Consider the following 13050-nt stretch of genomic DNA (forward strand, 5'->3'; position numbering starts at 1 on the left):
CAGGGTCCTGGGAACAAGACCTGCATTGGTCTCCTTGCTTAGCAGGGAGCGTGCTTCTCCCTCTGCCTCTGCCTGCTGCTCCCCCTGCTTGTGTTCTCTCTTTCTCTAGAAAATTGTAATAAAATCTTTAAAAAAATAAAATAGATAAATAAACAAAGTTTTCTATATTGAATATACACTTGCTTTGAAATTATAATATTATTTTGAAACAATAAAACAATAAAAATACCTAACAAAAAAAATAAGCAAGGGTATTAATAGGCAATAGAGAAACAAATAAATACAATGGCCAACTAACTTAGGAAAAGATTACCCCAAAACACTTGTGATAAACGATGTTCAATGTGAAAAAAAAAAATAGCAAGATGCCATTTTAATTAATTGAATGATGATTTTTAAAAGTTATTCCAATATCCCATATTCCTAAGGATATAGATAAAATGGCTCATATACAATGATGACAGGAAGCTAAATTGCTGCTGTCATTCCTGGAAGAAATTTTTTCATTGTTTATCATTCTCCTTAAAATGGTCAGACCCTAGGGCTCACTTCCACAAAATATTCTAAATAAAAATCTGGTATGTGCATAATGACTCTTTATCTTTTGGAGTATTTATTACCATTATTTATAACACCAAAAATTATTAAAATGTAAATGTCCAAAAGCCTAATATTCTATAGGTAATTAAAATTATGACTTTTGAGAATAGTTATGACATGGAGGAAAAACTCCTTATATATGGTTGAGTGGAAAAGGCAGATCACAAAATAGTGTATCTAGTGTGATTAAGATTTTGTTCATAAAATTGGGGGAAGGGGTAAAATGTTAACAGCTATTGACTAGAAGAGATTTTGGCTTTCTTTCATAGACATTGTTGAATTTTCTAAATATTCAACAATGAGTATTTAAAATGTACACACACATAAACAGGCATATTTATAGAACTGGGACTTTTTTTAAAGAAAATGTTATTTTAAGAGTAAATCAAGGTTCTGGAGTGGGATTTTACAAAGCAGCAAGGGGGGGAGAGACTAGAATGATTCATTCATCTAGTAATGAGCTGAAGTGGTAGACATCAGTAAAAACTCATGTTTAGCTTGGTATAGATACAATTAGCTACATAAAGAGATATTTACAGATGTGTGTATATACACAGGTTAGTATACAGACATATATCTCCTTGCTCTGTCAGCTGAGAGGGCCTAGAAGTAATGACACCTCAGTAGCACTGAGCACACCTAATTTCCAGATCTTGGCTTCTAATACCATTCCCCAATAAAAAGAACAGGACTCTTTAGAGGAATTGCTGATCTAGAACTAAGGCAGGAAATATATAAAATGAGCCTGGAATACCTTATAGTACCAGTAAATAAGGAAGTGCTCAAAATGAGTAAATAAGCCCATGGTAATGAGGACATGTCAAAGAAACCAATGAAAAAAGTTCCCCATGGCTGAGGCTGGACAATCTGAGCAATGAAATAAATGAAATGGTATTGGATTATATCCAAAGTATAAAATAAATATTCTTGAGTCAGTACTGGTATAAATTAATTATTGGATATATAAATGGGGGAGAAGAGACAAATCTCCTTTGCAGAAGTGTTCCAAATAATTTATGTAGATATGCTACACTCAAAGAGGTGAAGCATTACTCCCCACTCCTTAGCTATGGGCTACACGTAGTGAGTTCCTTCTAAAGAGCACAGTGTAAAAAGCAGGAGGGGAGAGTAATTTTACAGTGGAGAAACCTGACAAACACAACCTCAGCCAGGTAATCAAGACCAAGATCAACAGTGAAAAGTTATCCTGACAGTATGCACCCTTGGATATGATGGGATGACAATGGTATGTTAGCCTTGTGACTTGTCAAAATCTCATGACGCCAGTCTACTCAAGAGAATAACATAAGACAAATCCCACCTGAGGGACATTCTACAAAATATCCCTCTCAAAAACTCCTCAAAAACTCATCAAAAATTTAAAAAGTCTGAAAAAATGTCACAGCCAAAAGGAATCTAAGAAGACTTGATGATTAAGTGTAATGTGGTATCCTGGATGGGACCTTGGAATGGTAGAAATAATATTAGGTATAAATTAAGGTAATGTAAAAAAAATATGGCCTTTAGTTAATAATAATGTATCATTGTTGATCACTAATTGTGATAAGTGCACCATACTAATGTAAGGTGTTAATAATAGGGGGATCTGGGTGAGAAGTACATGGAAACCCTCTGTACTATCTTTATAAGTTTTCTGTTAATGTAAACTATCCTAAGAAATAAAGCAAGGTTTTTGTTTTTTTAAAGCATGGTTCTGTCACAAAATACAACAAAAGCATTTTTAAGAATTATTTCTGCAAGATAGGTAGGAGGACTTTAAAGCCAAGTTTTTTATGTAGAAAATATTGTAATAATTTCAATTAACACATAGTTAAAAATATACACTAAGAAGAGGAATATTTTTCTCTTCATTAAGGAAGAGTGAAATATTACATTTTCCTGAACATATAGATGTCCATAAGGCAATGATTTCACTCTTCTTTATCACCAGGGAAGACTGAATTTATCTTAGGGAAAGGCATAACTAAACGACAAGGAACATTTTAAGAGGAAGAAGCTAGAGAAGAACCTGCCTCTGAAGATAAGCTACTCCAAAATCCAGAAGAAATGATTAAGAACCTGCTTGGGACTCTCAAAAAAAAGGACCCAAAAAAAGGGGTGGGGGTCTATGAATATTCAGCATAAGAAAAGATCGAGATGAACAGGCAAAGGGAAAAGAGAAAAAGGAAGATGAGTGATACAGAAGATTTGAAGGAAACTTAAAATGTATCAGAATGAGAAAACTATGGACAATAAAGGACCAACAACAACAACAAAAATACAGACAATACAGTAAACTTAAGATATTTCTCAGAATCTAAAAGAAAAAGACAAAGGATTAAGATGAAAAGAGAAAATATGATAACCAAGGGAGAATGGAGAACAAAGATGATGTTTAAAAAGTGCAAGTGAAGAACTGAAAAACTAGAAGAGAAGGAAATCTAGAGATATGATAGAAGAAAACAGTGAGCTTAAGACTTACCACTTTACAGACATCTAACATGTTAACCGTTTTACAGAAAAAAAGTAGTCATTTACATGGAAAGGTAATGCAATAACATTCTCATATAAACAAGAACTCAGAAAATATACTTTTGTTGAAAAAAAGTACCTAATTATATACAAAATAAAGTGAAAGCCTCCGGAGTAAAACAACCATAAAGAGACCAGCAATAAAAACTGAAATTGTTCAACATAGTTAAGTCTAAGTAGCTGTTTTAAATCTAGGTTTAAAACTGAAAGTGAATGTAAAAGTCACAATGTAATAATATCTTGTACTAAAACCTGTGAAGAAAGGGGAAGTAAATCGTACTAAATACTTTGTCTCAAATGGGAGCTGGAGGTTGGGAAGCCCAAAGATACTGCTTTGGTTCTGACCCTGCAATTATATGAGAAATTTGAAACACTGAAGATAACCACAATAGAAGTCACATGATCTATTAGCTTCTAAAACACAGACAAACACAACAGCAAACTCAATATAATCCATACAACCTAAGACAGAAAATAAAAGAGATACAAAGGAAGTGCAAAAGACAAAACATATGAGTTAAGGTTACAGTAGTAATATTTATTATAATGACCAAAGAAAAGGGGATTAATGCTATAAGAGTAGCTAAGACTCTTAAATCAGGCCCTCAAAACATGTTAAGCCAAAAAAACCATGTTTTTCATAAAATGTGTGTGTGTGTGTATACAAAAGTGGTATCACAGGTTTTTAAAATAAGGGAATACAAGAAGATAGTAAAAATGTAAAATGAATACTAGAGGGGAAAGAAATCTAGGCAAGAAAACTAAATGGGACAATTTAGTGGGTGGGACCCTTTATCATAGTGATGGACATCATTCCAAATGAAGAAGATATGGTGAAATAGTTAGCAAGTACTTATCAATTCCCACAGCTGTTCAGGAATTTTGAAAAAAATGCATGTGAAACACTGAATGCCCAATATTACTTAAATTTAAAATAACATATATCACTTTTTGAGTTGTTCTGTGCCTTACAATATTCCATTTAAATATATAAAGAAAAACTTTTTAGAAATACAAAGAAAAACTGACATAAATACTGTTATTTTGTGAAATGTCAACATACCATTATTGTTACCAGAAGATAAATCAGACAAAAAATAAAGATATAAAGAACCTAAATAATAAAATTAGTAAGTTCAATTTTTAAAATGAGGCGAGGAGAAAGTACATTTTCTTGGCAATTATAAAACTGATAAACATAGAACACAGAAAAACTAAATGCAAAATTCAATACTCCTGAGGATAATTCATCTTGAGAATAATCCTTTTTACAGTAAATCCCTTTAAAAGGAAGTTCAAAATTTCACAAGGAGCACTGAAGAAAAGTTGGAGTGGAACCTAATCTTGAAAAATAAAATAAAATTGCCAAGGTAAGTTTATTTTATTGTGTATTTAATGAAATTAAAGAACAAAAATATTGATTTAGACATATTTGTTCTGACAAAATTTGGGATCTCATGATATAACATCCTTCATGGTTGAACAATAAAAAGAGTGGCTTTTCTGAAAAGAAAGATCAAACCTTTATCAGTCTTCCAAGGGTCCATTCAGTGCTTTTCTATTTAGATATTTCTCCTCTGAAGCTATCATGTCATTGAAGAGTTTCCTCTTCCGTTTCTTGCCTTCAACCCCATGCTTAGTTGTCAAAGAAATATGGGTAATTCCAGCAGTTCTCCAACATCACCTTCAACCTTACAAAATTCTGCCAGCTTGGGGCGCCTGGGTGGCTCAGTCTTTAAGCGTCTGCCTTCAGCTCAGGTTAGGGTCCTGGGATGGAGCCCCACATCGGCCTCCCTGCTCTGAGGGGAGACTGCTTCTCCCTCTCCCACTCCCCCTGCTTATTCAGGAATTTTAAAAAGCAAATACTTGTGTTTCCTCTCTTGCTGCATCTCTGTCAAATAAATAAATAAAATCTTCAAAACAAAATTCTACAGGCTCTGTTTTTAATCAAAGATAATGTGCTTGCTTTGTTTTGTCAGGAAAACATCCAAAAATCAAATCAGGTAGAGGTGACCAGGCAAAGAGATCTCACCAGTCAGAAAGGTCGACTCTGGTCTCACTAGTGATGAGATCAGTTTCATAAGTGATTAATTCGTGCATGAACATTTCACCTTTATGACAGTTTTGCTCTCCTCTACAACTTCATAATTGTAGGGACTTAGATACTGAAGTCTCTCCTTCTGTCCTACTTAATTATGTATAAGAAGATACCAAAATTGCACTGACAGGTTATTTAGAAGTTAATCACAACAAAAACAGGTGATATCAAAACTGCTAGAATACAGTCAAGGTGTTACCAGAGGGGAAATTTATGGAGTTAAATGCTTTCATTATTAAATAACATTGAAAATTAATAAACCAAACCCTTAATTTTTCTGAAAGACTGGAAAAAGATATGAAATTTTAAAAACAAAGGCTTAACAAGAATACAAATGGAAGTTGAGGAATAAATCTAAGTTTTGATTCTTTGAAAAGATCAACACATTCCAAGACTAAGCAAGAGAAAGGAGGGACAGAGGGGGAAAAAAAAGGTGGGGTGGGGGACGAAAGAAATGAGAAAAAAAAGAAAGAAATGAACTAAGCAGGGAGGTAAGGGAATGCACAGAGCACAATTATATAATGCTAAGCATGGTGAAAAGGTCTTCAGTTCTCAAGTGATCAGGTTTGGGAAGACTCAAAGCCCATTTGTTCTGAAATTAAAATTAGCAATCTATAGTGACTGTTATCGCCATCTGTTGGTGGAAGACAGGGTTGACACCTTTGCTCTGGCTTTGTTCACATCTAAGAATCTTGTAAATGGAAATTTCAAAATGGTTTTAAATTTATAGCTTCTGAATATTTTAAATGGTACAAGATACTTTAGATGCTATGTTGATTTTAGAATCTTGATGAAATTGAAAATGTGCTGGAGATCATAAATAGTCAAAATTGACTTAAGAGGAGGTAGAAAATTCAGAAACACAAATGCTAATGTATGAAGTCAAAATGATTTTTGTTAGAACCAGACAGGTGAGTAGTTTTAAGAAAAGAATTAATTCTATACTCCTGAAACTTCCACAACATGGAAAAAGAGGGAGGTTCTCTACTTAATTTCATAAAAATCAGTATAATTCTGATACCATTAAAAAAATCTGACAAAAATACTCCCAAAAAAGAAAATTTGAAGACAAATTACAATATCAAATATGGAAGCAAAAGTAATATAAAATATTATAGCAAATTAACTAAAACCATATATTCAAAGAATAATACAATGTGTCCAGGGAGCATTAATTCCAGATGTGCAAGGATAGTTCAATATTATGAAATCATCAATCTGATCCACCATGGTAATAGATCCAAACAAAAAAGACGTGTGAACATCCTGAAGGATAAAAAGAAAACACTTTGATAACATCCAATGCATGCCTGGTTAAACAATGCTCCCGCATTAGGTGAGAAGAATACTTCATAAATATCAATAAGATTTCCTCTCCTAAAATCAAGAGTAAGAAAACAATGTCCAAAATAACCACTGTTATCCAATATTGTCTTGGAATTTTTGGCCACCACAGTCAGAAAAAGAAATAAAATGTAAATTACAATGTATATATAATCATTTGTTTTCAAAAAACCAAAAGAATCAACTAAAAACAAATAAATAAACAAAGGGGAAAAAGAGAGACAAAGCAAGAAACAGACTCTTTCTTAACTATGGAGAACAACCTGCTGGTTACCAAGGGGGAGGTGGATTAGGGAATTAATGAAATGGGTGATGGGGATTAAGGACTACACTTGTCCTGATGACCACTGAGTAATGTACAGAATTGTTGAATTGCCATATTGTATACCTGAAACTAATATATCACTGTATTAACTCTACTGAATTTAATTTAAAAACTTAATAATTTTAATAAAGGAGTTCAGAGTTCTAATTTATTTTTTAAATATTTGTGAAACAAGACAATAGATTTCCCACATACTGTTATAATCCTTTAAAAATATCATGGGAGAAAATTATTTCACAAAAGTATCAAAAGCTATGGAATTTCATGAAATAAATTTTAAATTTAAGACATGCTCTTTAAATCTAAAAAACTCTAAAAAAATAAAAAGTGTGAACATACTATGTCCATGAATGAGAAGACTTCAGTTCTCTAAACTAATCCAAACATAAAATACAATCGAACCAATATCACAATAGGACTTCTTTTTGGAAATGAATACAGGCTTTTCAAAAATTCAACGAGACTAATCAACACAGAGAATATTTAAGAATTTTTTTTTAATGAAGGGAAAAAAAGTAAGTGAGTCTTTTCTGGGATGATTTTAAAAGTACTACTAGTCTTGGGGCACCTGGATGGCTCAGTGGGTTAAGCCTCTGCCTTCAGCTCAGGTCGTGATCTCAGGGTCCTGGGATCGAGCCCCACATCAGGATCTCTGCTCAGCTGGGAGCCTGCTTTCCCCCCTCTCTCTTCCTGCTGCTCTGCCTACTTGTGATCTGTCTTTCTCTGTCAAATAAATAAAATCTTTAAAAATAATAATAATAAATAAAAAATTAAAAAAATTTAAAAAGTACTACTAGTCTTGGTGCAGGACTAGAAAAATCAATAAAACCCAAAACAATGTCCAGGAACTAAGAGAAGGATTTGTAAGAAAGGATATGTAAAAATAGCATCACAGAGCAGTGTGGAAGATAAGATTATTAATAAATTGTATTTGAACAATTGGCTGAACACTTGGAAAAATAAAAAGATAAACCTGACTCCAAATACGCATATGATAGATTGTACTTAGTTCTAAAACTGTCAACTCTCCCTTTTGTGAGACTATATATACTTCCATCTCCTACTGACATAGACTTAGCCATGTGACTTGATTTTGCCAATAAAATGTGAACAGAAGAGACATGACACATTCTAGTACAAGTTCATGGTGCCACTCACTGGTTCCACCATCACCCTTTGTCTCATGGGCAGGAGAAATGGATGGAGGCTGCTACTTTTCAGTGGGTCCCATAAAAAGGCACACCTGGAAAAGCACCAAAGTTGTCTGCCAGCCAATATATAAAATGAGTGATAAATAAATACATATTATTATGAGTCATTGAAATTTGGGGATCATTTGTTACCATGAACAGCCTCAAGAGAACTTAAGTGATAACAGAAAAAGAGGAGGGGTGCCTGGGTGGCTCAGTTGCTTAAGAATCCCACTCTTCATTTCAGCTCAGGTCATGATCTCAAGGTCATGAGATGGAGCCCTGCCTCATGCTCCATGATCAGTGAGGAGTCCACCTGTGTTTCTCTCTCTCCCTGTCTCTCTATCCCTCCCCAACCATCCCCCGTTCACATGTTCTTTCTCTCTCTCTCTAAAATGAGTAAATCTCTAACCATGAAAGAAAGAAATAGAAAGATGAAGTAAAAAAAAAAAAAATCTATGAAGACGCTAGAAGAAGCTATTGATAAACATTTATATAATCTTATATCTATTTAAATATAATGCAGGAAGACAACATTTAAATGAAACAAGAGCTTTGGCTACATCAAGGGTTAAAATTTCTTTTCTACAAAATATTCAGTCAACAAACAGAAATGTTATATGCAACATATATGCCATAGGGTTTATAAGTAAAAAGTTCATGGAAAAAAATAGTGTTCTAAGGGGCCAAGGACATTAATAAAAGTTAATTCTCAAAAGAAAGGGTAAGACTAACCACAGAAATTGTTAAAATACATTTAACTTCAATAATCACCAAATAAATGTCAATAAATACTGAGATTTCTTTTTTGAGTATCTTATTAGCAGAGATAAAAAGCATGATCTTGTCTGGTGTTGACAAAGGAATAGGGAAAGTGGCACTCTCCTATACTTCTTTTAAGAGTATAATTTTTTTTTTTGGAAAGCAATTTGGCAAAGTTACAAATACTTAAAAAGTGACTCAGAAAGTCTCTGTCCTGGAATTTATCCTTAAAAATAAGTGGACAAATGGGCAAAAATGTATATATAACCAAGTGTTCATTTATGATAGGGAAATATCATCAAAAGTTTTAAATGGTTAAGTAATTTATGATACAGTTATACAATGGAATATTATGCAGTCATTATAGATGATTATGTAAGTGTATATTTTCAAGGAAAGTCATTCATGATTTAAAAAGAAAAAAACAATTTACAAGTATGTGGTTATATCTAATTATTTTATTCTTAATACATACTGCATAAATAATACATACATATGTGTATTCTGTGCATATTTACATATACACAGAATTTTTTAATGTCTAAGGTTGGAGACATAGTAAATAGTCTTTGGTGTATTCTTTCCTTTTTGCTCATACACATTTTTTAAACTACAAGGTGTTATCTATGTATTTAAAAAATAATACATTTTTTAATAGTTTCTTAAAGGGCTATGTTTCCTCAATCTAATTGGGGTCACAGAGCTCTAAGAATATATGGAAAGCCATATTGATTGACTGGCCTTGGAAATGCACATGTACAGCTAGACAGAGAATTTTGTATGGATTTCCAGTGACTTACTCCTCTTGAATATAAACCCATGGACATCTAAATAAAGAGTCCTTGACACAGAAGTATTGTACACCTGATTTGTCTACTCTAGATGTCATAACCTTGGATTCACTCAGCCCAAATATCTATAATGAACAAGACTGGAGGTTGTTTAAGTTAGTGTTTTATTAAGTTGACAAAGCATGTTTTGAGAATGAATGATTCCAAGGTCTGTCATGAGGATTTTATCATTTGTCCTTCATCATTAGAAACATTAATATACCAGGAAGTATATACATAGGGTCTCTGATCCGACTGGTTGTCCCTCTGAAGGAATGCATTACAGCCAAGAGAAATGTGTTCTGCTCTGGTCTGGTCTGACCTTATTCCCAAGTTTGTTAACTCACCAGAATTTTGTCCTGCATCTATGTCTACTTTGCCTGTTCTGGTCTCTTAGCATCTTATTTTCTAATAAGATGGAGTGAAGGGGGGTCTGTGTTCCTCCCCCATTTGAAGGGCTCTGCTGGCTGAGGTCCAGACTAAAGAACCAATTACCTCCTTCCATGCTGGAGGGGAAGCAGCATTAACCCCACGGATCATTATCTAGCCAGTTCACATTTTGTTAACACAGGGCTCTGAAAATATACATATTTTCCTTATAGACACAGCATTCCAAAAGCTCCTGAGAGCCTGAGACCACCCACCCAACCAGAACCACTTCTGCCCCTTGAAATCTACATGTGACACAAACTCATGAAAGTAAAAGCAGAAAGATTAAATGAATAACGTTATAATGCCCAACACCCTGTATAAGTAAAGGAAAGTCAAATCAATAGGTCCATAATGGCTTAGCTCCATAGCAGATACTAGCAGAGATACAAGTTAAGAATTGAGGATGATAATCTCTAAACATGAGAGATAGCCAGGCAATCAAGATAAAATGTTTATCCAAATATTTGAAGTGCAATGTTGCAGATATCAGAAGCTTCCTGTTTTCAACCAAAAGCTTTAAAAAACATAGAAATGATTCAAAAGAAGCGAAAACCTTTCCCTGTCTTAGGCAGAATATATGGAGCATAGATTAACCATTTCTGTATATCTCCAGATAATTAGGAATGTCAACTTTCAACTATGTTGTAATATAGAGATCCCCTCGGGAATTTTCAAGTGTAGAAGGTGCCTGCAGCTACACTAAATGACTTAGAGCTACTATAATGCTCACTTCACATTTTTGCTTTTTATAGGTCTCTTAGTTCCTTTCTGTGTTGTCATAACTTGCATGCTTTGAGCATCCTTCCAGTCATTTAGCCAAGTTCTGATAAAAAATGTATCTAAAGTAAGAATACATAAGCTATGGGTAAGAACTGAGGTTCTCTGCTTAGGTACTAGCTACTTTTAGATTCATAGTACTTGTAAAACGAAGGTTTTTGCATGTCATTTTCTGCACAATTGTCCCTATTTTTTTTCTTTTCCAAGATTCTTAGCTATGTTGAAGAAAGGTATATTTGGTTCATAAGTGACAGTTGGTCAAATAAGATGCTATTGAATAAAATTAAATGTGTAATGAAGGTATGCACAAAACAAAGAAACAGGGTCCTTGGGAAATAACACAGAAAAAGCAAAATGTAAACCAACCAGAAGAAAGGAAGGAAGGGAAAGTCCTTGGCATTCTTTGACTCTCACTATTGCCAAGTACTGGGATGAGTACATATGGTTTCACATTTAGGATTCACAGTTAGGATTGCATTTGTCTGCAACAGAAAACAGAAGTTTATTTAACTATGTGACAAAAATCCCAGAATTTAGTGATTGCTGCCTTTGGTTCAACTTCTCAATGATACTGTCACGACCTGGGCTCTTTCTCTTACTGCCATCATTTGCAAACTGTCTACATCCTTGTGGTTGCAAGATGGCTGCTGCAGCCCCAGACATCACATCAAACATTCAAAGCAGAATGAAGAAGAGGCAAATGTTATATTCCTGTGAGACTTTGTCTTTTTATTTGGAAGATTGGCCTTCTTTGGCAAACTTCCCTTTCATCTCCTCATCCAGATCTAGGACATAGACCACCAGGATGAGATAGATTCTATTATCTTGAATAAACTGGGATTCTGTTAGAAAAAGAAGGGGAAAAGTATGGGAGGGGCAAAAGTCAGTGACAGACAATGTCCACCACGAAGACATTTCTTCATTTTACACTAACAACAACTTTTATTTACTCTAATAGGAAAACTGAGGCTCACACGTGACTTACCCAAATGCACACAAGGCTAAATTTGGATGTGAACTTATTGCTCTTCCTCTCTCCATGACCAGGCAGTGGTAGTAAAAATATACCACTCATGCTGAGAAAATATATTCCAGCATCCCAGTATAGCTACTTCCTAAACATATAGGAATTTTCCAAGAAGCAGTATCTTTTCCTTTGTCCCAATTTATAAAGGTGAAGTGGCCACTGCCACAGAGCTGGGAGGGAGGATGGGATCCCAAGAGGTGAAAGCCCCATTCGATGCACTGTCCCTTCTCCACGGATCAGGGCTAGCAAGGCTCTTCCTGCCTCCACCAGAGCTCCTCGGTCATGGCCACCAACTTCATCAGGCACCTGCCTTGCCCCAGATATTGGAATTTCAGTACCAGCCTCATCTCTGGCCCCAGAAGTCACAAAATTCAGCATTCCCACCCCTATGTTTCCTTGACCTCTCCACCTAATTCCAGAGAATCAAGACAAGACAGTACTTACTCCTGGGTGTTTTTCCTCCTTGCAGCAGTACCATCATTTACAAGCACACTGCAGAAATTAAAATCATTGTTCCTTTTTGTTTTATTAAAAATCCTGCCTTGGGACACATGATAAGCAACCTTATTAATTTTCTTTTGTATTTAAATGTTTCCAGAAAAAAAATAATGCAGTGTTTTGCAAAAGTGTGAAAAGGAAAGTGATTGCCCTAATCCTCGGTATTTAAAATCTCCTAGTTCCTATTCATCACTATGTGGCTTCCATGATTACTGTTCTGAAATTCAGACCCAATCGGCTTAATGATGCCCCATTATCTAGAGGAAGAATGCTTACCCTTGGGCCCCAAGGATGAGCTTCAGAACATCCATTAAATTGAAAGCAAAATTGTACGTGTGTGTGCATACATGCATGTCTTTTTCTGGAGAGGGGATCCATAGATTTCATCAAATTCCCTAAGAGATTGGATTAGTTTCCTAAAGCAGCCATAACAAATTTCTTAAAACTTGGTGGCTTAAAACAAGAGAAATTCATCCCCACACAGTTTCTGGAGGCCAGAAGTCCGATATCAAGAAGTTCACAGGACCACATTCTCTCCAAAGGCTCTAGGGGAGGATCCCTCCTTATCTTTTCCAGCCCCTAGTGGGGCTCCTGGTACTCCTTTCCTGGTTGCCACATCATTCACACCTGTCTTC

The 13050-nt window shown here is 34.7% G+C and overlaps 1 long non-coding RNA gene across 1 annotated transcript in view; it reads left to right on the forward strand.

The window, feature by feature from the left end:
* The window catches only part of LOC116579890, a 39486-nt gene that overhangs the window by 12109 nt on the left and 14327 nt on the right, over positions 1-13050 (forward strand). The gene's annotated exons all lie outside the window — the stretch shown is intronic.

The sequence above is a fragment of the Mustela erminea genome, chromosome 19 (genome assembly GCF_009829155.1).
Source record: "Mustela erminea isolate mMusErm1 chromosome 19, mMusErm1.Pri, whole genome shotgun sequence".
NCBI classification, from domain to species: Eukaryota; Metazoa; Chordata; class Mammalia; order Carnivora; family Mustelidae; genus Mustela; species Mustela erminea.